Below are 12,741 nucleotides of genomic sequence, written 5' to 3'. Positions count from 1 at the left end.
TGATGGGTCGCATGGGGGGATCAGTTTCCGATTTGTGGGATTTAGGTAAGCCATAGAGGGCAGACATAATAGGGCAAGACTTATTAAGAAATAATAATTCATTCTCACAAATGTAGCCCTCATTGAAGGCCTCCTGAGTTGTCTCCTGAATGAATAAATGAAGTCTCTCTACTTCCCTTCTTTGTGCTGGTCTATAGTGATCTGTTCTGGCAAGCATTTCAGACATTTTCTGGTCATATAGATTTTTGTCAAATACCATCACCCCCCCACCTTTATCACAAGGTTTAATGATAATGGATGAGTCTGCCTTAAGTTTATTAAGCGAACTCATTTCCATTTGGGACAGATTCTGTTTTGGTTTCTGGGGATTCTTGATGATACGCTCTATATCCCGAAGGACATTTTGTTCAAATATGCGTACCTCGGCTCCCACCATGTCTAGTGTGGGGGTAAAGGTAGAAAGTGGTTTGCACTTGGAGAGATTATCATCTTCATCATTAGTAGGTCTATCCAAGAAAAACCTGTTCAGTCGCACCTTTCTAAAAAAGGCAAACAAGTCCTCATGTAATTTGAATTTATTCAGCCATGTGCTAGGTACGAATGAGAGTCCTCTACTAAGTACCTGGATATCTTCTGAGGTCAGATTTTTAGAAGAAAGATTATAGATAGGTAAATCCTCCCTATCCAAGTCACGTGTGACGACTGAACCATCTACCACCAGTATTGTTGGTTGCGGGTCCTGACATACTGTTGAGGAGGTTGAGGGCTCATCTGATGTTGTGCCCCTTGGTCCTGCCACCTGACATTCCTCCCTCGAAATTGGCCCCGGGGTAAAAAACCACGTCCATGGAACGGTCGTTGGTTCATTCTTCCCCTAAATGGTCTCGAATTGTACTGTCCTGCACTTGGGTCCTGATAGTTATCCCCATCTGACCCTGAAGAACCTGAATCTGAGAAGTTGGTATATCTTCTTTGTTGGTAACCATCAAAGTTAGAATTATAGTTACCTGATGTTGTCTGTTGATAATGATTTGGGTTAAGATAGGGATAAATTTTCTCCTTCGTGAACCATCTAATGTCTTTGCGCAATTTCTCTGTCTTTTTATTGGTAAGATAGATGTCGAAATCTTTCATTTCAGATTGGATCTTGTCTAAGCAACTCTTGGCTTCCTCCACAGAGTTAGATGTATTAAGTTTTGCTTCCAATTCATCAATGTCTCTCTGCAAGGCGGATGCTACATCCTTGGCAGTTTCAATGATGAGCATCATCCAATCCCTGGAGCAGCGGTTTGAAATCAGTGACCACCGCTCCAGGAATTTTCTGATCTCAACAAAGAGGGCAGGTGCATTCCGTACCCTCAATCCCGAGGGAATCACTCCAGCTTTAAGGTACTCAAACATATAGAATGCATGGGACTCTATGCGCTTGAGTTTCTTGCGCATATTCAATAAATTTTGCCACTCACTATTATCAAGTTGATGAGTTGGTTGGGGGCCTGTATCCCCTGTAACTCTGCCCATAAGGGAGTTAAAATCATCATCTGAAAACCCAAATGTATCCATGAGTGCCAGGTGTCTGTCCAATTGTCCAGAGGTACTAAGAAGATACTATAAGATACCAAGTGTGGTGCACCAGACCTGGCAAAGTCACACAGGCCGTGAATCACAACCGAGCAAGTGTCAACAAGTCTTGTATAAAGATAGTATAGTTTAAAAATGAGAAAAAAGATAAACTATCCCTAATGGATAAATGTATGATTAGAAAAACAAAAATGAACAACCTCTATCCCACGGTTGAAAAACCGCGAATGCCAAAAAGCAGTAATGTTGGGACCCCCTCTATGAATAAAATCAGGCCAGGGAACAGAGGGGAAAGACAAGATACAATCAGAAAGAAGTTCCCTCGTTGGCCACAGCTATTTTAACCACGTGTACATCATATACTTAATGCTACGGGTGACAAATACACAACAATTTTTTGGGATTTTTCTTCACCAATATATATCCTTTTTATTTTTATCAAGTATAATTTATTCGTAGCTTTGCTTACATATGTATATTTTCATTGAAGAAAAAATTTCATATAAGGTACAAAAATTGTTCACACATCATAAATACATCTATAATAATTCAATAATACATGCAAAGGAAAACAATATACCATATCACACACAATTGAAAAGAAAAAAAAAGAATGAAGGTAATTACATAGCTAATTCTCTAACCCTGGCAATCCACAACGATTCAAAACATACATACTCATTCATATTAACATTGCATACACATACACTACGTGCGAAAAAAGGGGAGTCTGAGTACTCGACAGCAGGGAACTCTGCTGATTAGCAGGTCTCAGGAATCAAATATGAGACCCCGCACTCTGGTCTACGCGCGTTTCGGCGGCATATACAGCCACCTTCCTCAGGACCTTTTTCCTCTAACAGACACAGGAAACCAGGGGACCTAAAAAAGTACAAAGCATAAATATTGTTGTGGGTAGCAGTGTCACCACGTGGAACCAATTAGATTCTAAAACCACAAATATATACAATTTAAAACCCATTGTTGACACTTAAGCTCGGAATGAAACACCACTGTATTACAGTCTGCACAGAAAACACATGGCGTCACAAGAATACAGTCAACTAAATGAAGTGGCTCAGAACTCAGGCAGGTACCCTCAAGACATGGTGGATCAGTCCAGGATACCGATCCATAAGAGTATTACATCACCTAAAGATCCAGCTAGATCTATTATAACTACTATAGTAATATCTAAATAACGTGTGTGCCTAGGCAAACGAGTCGAGTGAGGCCACCGTATATGTTTTTGGCTTTCCACCTTAATTTGAAATCACATACAGGGAGCGGATGAGGACTAGCGTAAGCGTGAACTAGGTACTTAGCATACTTGGTTAAGGACAGGGTAACAGCACATGTAGACAGACGGAGGGAGCTTACGGTCGCTACCAGTTAACTTTATTTAGATAGGACACTGCACAGAGCACACATTGACTACATTGTGTCCTGATGTAGGTTAGGTACCTTGTTGAGTCCAATTCCACCAGTGAATAGGGACGTCCCACTCGAGTTTGGAGGGGAGGATTGAGATATGATGTCTCTTTCACTTATGTAACGAACATAGCCTATAGGTAGGTCTCTTTATGGGTTTATCTCGTTTTGAAATAGAGTCATTCTTTATCTTTTTAGCAACCAGTGTAGTAAGAATTGGTGACGTACTTTGGATTTTCTGATGGAGAGATTCGCGCATGTCCGTGGAAATAAGTAACGACAACAGAAGAATTGGGACTCAGTACAGTGACCCCATACGTAGGATGTAAGGTGGGTCCTTACATTATGGTCATGCTTACACCTACCGGTTGCACTAGGGAGCTCGGAGGAGTCGAGTAGGCAATTCTCACTTAATTTTTCTGTTCTGTTTTCTCTCCTTGCTATTTTTTTGCAATTTTTCCAGCCAGCTCAGAAGAAACTTTCCTTGCATTGAAGCATTATACCTTCGTGCCATCTCCTAAATACCATATGAACTCCCACAAGCCCAATATAGGTAAGGTATCATAGCCTATGTGTGACATGTTCCGACTGAGGACCCTCTCTTTTACTTATTCAGTGAAGTGGCATGATTTTTTCCTTTTGTCTAGGGATTTGCTAGACTGCGATATCGTCTCCACTATGGCCCAAGTTATCGGTTCCATTGATCATAGTATTTGCTGATGCATCACAGTGTGAGTAAACCTATCCTGATAATGAACTTTAAGGTATTTGCGTCTGTTATAGAGGGTGCTGTTCTAGCTGGATCTTTAGGTGATGTAATACTCTTATGGATCGGTATCCTGGACTGATCCACCATGTCTTGAGGGTACCTGCCTGAGTTCTGAGCCACTTCATTTAGTTGACTGTATTCTTGTGACGCCATGTGTTTTCTGTGCAGACTGTAATACAGTGGTGTTTCATTCCGAGCTTAAGTGTCAACAATGGGTTTTAAATTGTATATATTTGTGGTTTTAGAATCTAATTGGTTCCACGTGGTGACACTGCTACCCACAACAATATTTATGCTTTGTACTTTTTTAGGTCCCCTGGTTTCCTGTGTCTGTTAGAGGAAAAAGGTCCTGAGGAAGGTGGCTGTATATGCCGCCGAAACGCGCGTAGACCAGAGTGCGGGGTCTCATATTTGATTCCTGAGACCTGCTAATCAGCAGAGTTCCCTGCTGTCGAGTACTCAGACTCCCCTTTTTTCGCACGTAGTGTATGTGTATGCAATGTTAGTATGAATGAGTATGTATGTTTTGAATCGTTGTGGATTGCCAGGGTTGGAGAATTAGCTATGTAATTACCTTCATTCTTTTTTTTTCTTTTCAATTGTGTGTGATATGGTATATTGTTTTCCTTTGCATGTATTATTGAATTATTATAGATGTATTTATGATGTGTGAACAATTTTTGTACCTTATATGAAATTTTTTTTCAATGAAAATATACATATGTAAGCAAAGCTACGAATAAATTATACTTGATAAAAATAAAAAGGATATATATTGGTGAAGAAAAATCCCAAAAAATTGTTGTGTATTTGTCACCCGTAGCATTAAGTATATGATGTACACGTGGTTAAAATAGCTGTGGCCAACGAGGGAACTTCTTTCTGATTGTATACAATCTCAGTATTTCACATTATCGCGTGAAAAGAAAGTCTTTCGAAAGATGTTGAACGTTGTTCTCTTTTGAGAGTAGAAAAGATAGTGAGATAAGTGGGTGGAGTGCTCCGTGTAAATTGCAGAATAGAAACTACTAAGAACCAATTGGAAGGGTTGTTTTCAAGTCACATGACTTCACATGCGCGTCTCAGGACGTGTACGCGGTGATAGTATCTGGTCACGTACGCCATTTGGAAGTAGCGGTCTAATTCAGCGAAGTTTCAAAACGTGAAAAGGAGTAAATCCAAACACATCCGGATTTAATATATCTTCTGAGCTCGATTCAAGCATACAATTGTTAAAGTATAAAACCTTTTATATTTTTTTTTTAAAAATACCAAGGTGTGTACATTCGGTCACGCACGAAAGTTTAAAAAGACATTCGGCTCCATTTAATGAAAATTTTCATAATAATAAAAAAGAAGCCTAGGTTTAGTGTCTTTGACGTAGTATAAGTTCTTTGATGGGTCTATGAAGAAATTTAATAAGTTGCAATTGCAAAGTTTTCACGAAATATATAGGCGGGTGCGCGCACACGGTCGCGCACGAACGAAAGCCAAAAAAGCGGAGATAAACCCCCTTTATAATATGCTCCTGGAGCTCTTTTTGGTAGGATGAGTTAGTTCTGAAAAGAACTTTTCTTTTTTTTTTTTTTTTAAACAAGTGTTATGTTGTTTTTGATTTTTTAAACTTGCAACAACATTTTCATGTGTGACACAGGATCAAAATGAAATGAAGAAATTTATCTTTTCTTGGGGCATTTATGACTCTCAATTTTTAGTTTAGTAAGAATGAGGCTCTGCTCTCCGTACAGAAGAATTTCTCCACACTCTTTGCATTTCATGTGCACCTTTGCAAGATATGGTCTCAAGTCCATCACAGCACTCGATGGAGATACAGGTCGTCGATCAGAAGATGTGCTGGCCACCTCTGATGGTAATAGTGTGGCCAGGGCTCTTGTCGATGCCTGTGCAAATTCCACAGGGTGCACTTGTTTGACATGCCGCACCATGGTATGTATGGAAAAGGAATATTTTTTTCTTGGATTTCCTCTTGAGAGAACCAAATTGCATATCGTGCAGGTAACTTTTGGCGCATTCACTTTCTTTTGTTCTTCAGGATAAGTGAAAAATTGCCAAATAAAAGATTCCTTTTTTCTTTTTAAAGGTAGTCGCTCATTTCCTTCAGATTCGGAAGATGAATGCGGGGCGGCAGCCATTTCAGCAAAGTCTTCCAAAGGATGTTGAACGTTGTTCTCTTTTGAGAGTACAAAAGATAGTGAGGGAAGTGGGTGGAGTCCTCCGTGTAAATTGCAGAATAGAAACTACTAAGAACCAATTGGAAGTGTTGTTTTCGAGTCACATGACTTCACATGCGCGTCTCGGGACGTGTAGGCGGTGACAGTATCTGGTCACGTACGCCATTTGGAAGTAGCGGTCTAATTCAGCGAAGTTTCAAAACGTGAAAAGGAGTAAATCCAAACACATCCGGATTTAATATATCTTCTGAGCTCGATTCAAGCATACAATTGTTAAAGTATAAAACCTTTTATATTTTTTTTAAAAATACCAAGGTGTGTACATTCGGTCACGCACGAAAGTTTAAAAAGACATTCGGCTCCATTTAATGTAAATTTTCATAATAATAAAAAAGAAGCCTAGGTTTAGTGTCTTTGACGTAGTATAAGTTCTTTGATGGGTCTATGAAGAAATTCAATAAGTTCAGATTGCAAAGTTTTCACGAAATATATAGGTGGGTGCGCGCAGTCGGTCGCGCACGAAAGCCTGGAAATGCGCTATCCATTTTATTGAGAACTGTTGCCAAGAGTGCGCACACCGGGTCGCGCACGAAAGTTTAGAAAGGCTATTTTTATTTACAGACAAATTTTAATGCGTTCAAAAAAAGGCAAGGTACAGACTTTCTAATTCTGTATCACTTTACAAGGAGTCTCTATGCAACTTGAACAGTGAAGAAAACGGCTTGTTTCCGAAAAAAATATTGCCAGACCTTTATTGACAAAAGTATAGGTTGTATACACAAGATATTTCTGAATTAGCATTTTAAAAACCAATGAAATTCACTGAAAAAACCATAGGTTTTACACACGTTATAGTTAGGAAGTAGCATTTACAAAACCTATGAAATTCACTGAAAAAACCATAGGTTTTACACACGTTATAGTTAGGAAGTAGCATTTACAAAACCTATGAAATTCACTGAAAAAACCATAGGTTTGACACCAGTTGTAGTTAGGTGGAAATTTTACTGATATAAAACCAATGAAATTCCACGTTATAGTTAGTTGGACTCACTATAACTTGCGCGTGTAATGCACTGCTGATGACGTCACATATTACATCACTCATTCACTTTTCAGTGAATATATATATATATATATACATATATATATATATATATATATTCTTTACCACACCAAACTTCAAATCAAAGAAGGCGCTGACTCCGTGAATTTCAATCCAAACGGTTTATTTCTTTAGCTCAGTTTCTGCTCAGACGCGTTTCGGCGGCTTGCTCCCGCCTTGTTCACTAACAAATGCATTCTACATTGTATGGCTTATATACAAATACATGTTGTCATGGGTTTAATAGGCTGAACTCTTTTGTACTGGTAGTTGCTATGGTTTCATGGTTACACCCTAAGTGATGACGTGGCCAAATGCATGACTTGCACATTTAAACATCATGGCAGTCTGTTTTCACTTGTTGTCAAACAATATTTTATACCAGATAAAATTTAAACAATTAAAATTGTGCTCATAATACATCTTACGAATATAGTTTTTAACTGTGTTGGAATGATCACCTAAACATCACACGTTATTAAAAAATGCCATTAGATACACTGTATCGTTTGTTTACATGTCCCGTATGTTACTGTGTTGGTCCGCTCATACCTGTTCTTAAATACAACGTGATTGGCTTGGGGCTGTAACGTGATTACTGACTTGGCATGTAAGTGGGCGCGCTGACGGGAGTGAGAATCCTACATCCGAATGTGTGGACTCGTCTTCAAACCCGACCCGTTAGTTTTATGTGTCCAAGGCATATTAATTAGGTAAGTACTAAACAATGCTCCTCACACCCTGCTAAACCCCTTGTAGGCCAGTGCCTGTTCTGTGTTTAGGTACATACTAGTCCCAGTGGGACAGCGGGGGGAACTCACACGGGGTTAGTAAAGTACTCGTGGTGATGCCTGGTGATTAGTGGTACAAGATGCATGAATTGAGGTGATCTGTACGGCACATCAACTGTGCCGATACCCATTTGTGACATGTGCATGTGCAGTGTATTTACAGTGAAAACGTGAGAAGCAAATGTTTACAGGGTACTCGGGAAAGAGTGGGGGCATGGACGCTGGAGGGGTTATATGTGGACACTAAGGGCTTCATCCGCATTCAAGCCTGAAGGGATTTTGGAGTTTAAGAGAATGATGTATCTCGACTCCAGGCGGCGTAAAGCAAGTTTACGATTTCCGCCTCTGACATTTCTGGGGATGCTGTCTATAACGAAGTACGTTAGACCTTCTGCATTGCCTCCATGGGTCTCATGAATGTGTCTTGCCACTGGATAGGTTTGGTCCAAGTTTGCAATTGCCCGTAGGTGTTGCAGAATTCTCACATGCACAGGGTGGATGGTCAACCCTACTTATCTCTTGCTACACTCACACGTGAGCATGTACACAGCAAATTCGGTCTTGCATGTGAAATGTTCCCTGATGGAATAGGGCTGTCTTCTGAATGGTAACTCGACAATGGTGGTATTGATGCCATGGTTACAGGCTTTGCATTTGCTGCATTTTTTTAATCCTTTTTGGGACTGTAACCAGTTTTTTTGCTTTTTAAGGACAGGTGCATTGCACACTAGTTGGCTGCGCATTGATTTCGCTTTTCTAAACGATACTAAGGGTCTTTCGCCTACTGTGCTTCCTATGTTAGGATCATTATGAATCAATGGCCAGTGCCTTCTTAAGATTTTTCGAAGGTTCGAGTGGTATCGATTGAAACCTGTGATAAGCCTGGGGGGTTGTCTTTCTTGCTTGTCTCTGACGGTTTCTGTTACCACCAGGAACAATAGTTCCTGTCGAGTTTTTGTGCTGCATTTCACTTCTGCATTTTTACATGTCTTGTTTGTGTACCCTCTTTTTTTGAGTCTTGTGAAGAGGTTTTGTTTGGCATCTGAGAGTCCCTCAGTAGTACTACAATTGCGTGTCATCCTGAGGCATTCAGCATACGGGATCGATTGTTTCAGAGGTGTGGGGTGGAAACTATGGGCGTGTAGAATCCCGTTTCCTGCAGTGGGTTTACGGTAGGTACGTGTTTGTATCTTATCATGTTGGACAAACAACTCTATATCTAGAAATTGTATTGTTTCAGTGCTAGTGTTGCAGGTGAATTTTAAATTCAGTGTATTTTCATTCAATTTATCTGCAAAACTCAATGCACTCTCCACACTTGCCTCCCACAAAATGAAGATATCATCAATAAATCTGTTATATACAATCACATTGTTTGTCATGATTTCTTGGAATGACGTCCATAAAACCTGCTCCTCCCACCAGCCCATATGCAGATTCGCATAGCTGGGGGAGAAGCAAGTACCCATGGCTGACCCTTGGATCTGTTTATAGTGCAGTCTGTCAAAAATAAATGTATTGTTCGTGAGGCACCACTCAGTCATTTCCAGCAGCATGTTTGTATGCTGAAATAGGTTTATAGGTCTTTTCCCCAGAAAGTGTTTAATGGCATTCAGACCATCCTTGTGCCTAATGCTAGTGTACAGTGCCTGGACATCCAATGTCATAAATAGATACTTCTCCTTCCATTTGACATCGTATATCTTTGATAAAAAGTCTTCTGTGTCCTTTATGTAGGCAGGTAGTTTTTTGACTTCTGGTTGCAGGAAGTGGTCTATGAAGACACTGGTGTTCTCGAATAAACTCCCTATCGCAGATATTATTGGTCTTCCATGTGGTATTTTGTCATTTTTGTGTATTTTAGGGATTAGAAACATTTGAGCAGTCACCGGATAGTCATTTTTCAAAAATTCAAATTCTTTTTTGCTTAACAGACCTTTCCCTCTCCATTTGTACAATTCATTATGGTATTTCTCCTGTATACCTATGATATGTGTGGGACTGATCCTTGCGTAGCATTCTCTGTCCTGTAGTTGACTGAGCGCTTCATGGTTGTACATTTCTAGGGGCCATAGCACTATGTTTCCCCTTTGTCAGACCACCTAACCACAATGTCAGATCTTGCTTTTATTTTCTCCATTAGGTCATTGTATTTACGTGTGTGGTCTTGATTTTCCCAATGCCGTTGTTTGGTACTTAGAATGGAGAGTTCCTTGAGGTCTTTTGTAACACATTCGGCGAAAAGGTCTAGCCCATCTTTAGGTATCGCTGGCATGAACACTGATTTTGGTTTGAATCCTGTTTTGATTGTATGGTAAATGTCTATCTCAGAGCTCAGGGCTGCCCCACTTGGTGTGATATCTTCAGTTTCATTCTCATTCTGCTGTTCATTTCAGAGGTGCGTTGGTATGAATTGGCAAAATATTTTTGGAGTTTCAATTTTCGGACATATAAATACAAATCAATTCGTGTTTGAGCGTAATCAAAGTTTGTGTTGCTGCAAAATGTTAAACCTAACGATAACATTTCTAGTTCCTATGTTGACAGCTCCATATTGGATAGATTAATGACTGTGTTGTCTTTTGTTGTGTCCCTTATCTGCGTCTGTTTTGTCTGTATTTCGGTTTGTTTTGCCTTTGACCTTGCTGCCCCCCACCTCCTGTTATTTCTTCTCCTGCTTTTTGTTGTTGTTTCTGGTTATATATATATAACATTTCTATGGCAAAATGAAACCCCTCATTTTGATCCTTTTCAAATTAAATGTATTTAGTGTTACCACTTTATTCCAATCAAGATGACTTCAGGTGTGCTATACTTTTGTCATAAGTAAGACTGTTAGCGTTCTAGTTGTTCTTTAGAACACTCTGGGACATTCTGTCATTGGGCTATAGTTGGGCTACATCTGGCTGATATTTGGGCTACATTTGGGCTCTTTTGTCTCTGGTGGCCATCTTGGGAGACTGCATATCAGAATTTTTTTAATGAAATATAAGAGGATTTGAGAAGTCACTCAAAATGTGCCCTAATTTTTCTTTCTTCAGCACTAATCATAATTTCTATGGGAAAATGAACCCCCTCATTTTGTTCCTTTGCAAATTAAATGTTTTAAGTGTTAACACTTTATTCCAATCAAGATGACTTCAGGTGTGCCATACTTTTGTCATAAGTAAGACTGTTAGCGCTCTAGTTGTTCTTTAGAACACTCCGGGACATTCTGTCATTGGGCTATAGTTGGGCTACATCTGGCTGATATTTGGGCTACATTTGTTTTTTTTTGTCTCTGGTGGCCATCTTTGGGCTACATTGGGCTACATTGGGCTACACTGGGCTACATTTGGGCTCTAACATATATATAGCCCAATGGAGCCCAATATATATTTTTTTTAAGTTAATTTTCGTAAAAACCACTGGACCATATATCTTGAGACATAGCAAAGGCACATCGGGGTACCAGTCCCTACAAATTTGCCAAGTTTGGTGGAAATCCATTCAGCCGTTCGGGCTAAAAGTGAGTCCAACCACCCTAGGGAAATTAACATGGGGAAAACACGTTTTGGGACCCCCCTTTTATCTCGGCCCCCGCTTGACGGATCCCCCCGAAACCTTCAGGGAAGGAGCGGAACGCAGCGAAGCAAAGTTAAGGAAAATTACAGGCAGATCCCTCATTCGGCGCCAAAGTTATTCCCAATAGAATGTTGCGGATTTCCTATGGAAAACGATCCTAACTATAACTACCTACTGGCGACCGCCAGTAGGTAATATATATATATATATATATATATATATATATATATATATATATATATATATATATATATATATATATATTACAGAGTTTTATATAGCGCGAACTTGACCCGAATCGGGTATTAGAGCGCTTTACATAGCACCAGTTGCGTTACATGAGGACACATTCATTTTTTAGTAGGTACGGCGAGATTAAGTGATTTGCCCAGAATCACAGGATGTTCAGCGTCGTTACCAAGGCTCGATCCCAGTTCCCCAGATTTGAGAACAACTGCCCTAGCCGTTAGGCCAACTCCTCTCCCTTGAAAGGGAGCGGAGATAGTGCTGACCCTTGTGGGACTCCACAGGTCAATGTCCCTTTACTGGATGCACAGTCACCCATCTGGATCCTTTGAGTCCGTTCTGTCAGGAAGGAGGTGATCCAATGATATACCATCCCACTGATGCCCATGTCTCTGATTCGTGCCAGGAGTTAGCTGTGGTTGACTGTGTCGAATGCAGCAGAGAGGTCTAATATTACCAAGGCATCAGCTTCTTGCTGTGGGCCCAGCGGTCTGTTTGTTCCCCAATGTATTGATATTGATAGTTTTTTTAAAGCACACAAAAATGCCAATGGTGTCTTGTCTCTGAATGACTACCATGATGGTAACATAACCTGCGCTAAGGGTGCAGATTTGCCTGTACTCAGAACTACTAGTATGGAAACTCCAAGGGAGACTCCAAATGTCCCAAGAGGGCTCAGTCCCCCAGCGGTGGGCAGATAATTGGACTGGTAAGTGTTGCGCTCGGGAAGGTAGTCCCAGTTACTTTTGGGGGACAGACAGAGGTGACTAGTTTCCCTGGGGGATAAAGAGATGGTGGCTGAAGCCCATATACACCTCAAAGTATAAGCAATGGGTCACTGTTTATGTGCAGCAGGTGGTGGCTCTACATTACACAGGAGCCAGCATGACTACTATCAAGTGTCAGTTGGTGTCTGCAGATCACATCCTAACAAAAACATCCCACCAAATCAAGAGAGCCATCTACCTGTGTGAAATTGATGTGAGCCCTGCCATGCCTTTTTTTAAACAGATTTTATCTGTCAAATATCAAATATAATGCATTGCTCTGTACCCCAGAGAA

Source organism: Lissotriton helveticus, chromosome 2_1, assembly GCF_964261635.1.
Source record: "Lissotriton helveticus chromosome 2_1, aLisHel1.1, whole genome shotgun sequence".
NCBI lineage: Eukaryota > Metazoa > Chordata > Amphibia > Caudata > Salamandridae > Lissotriton > Lissotriton helveticus.
The sequence above is the reverse complement of the archived record's forward strand: the minus strand, read 5'-3'. Positions refer to the sequence as shown.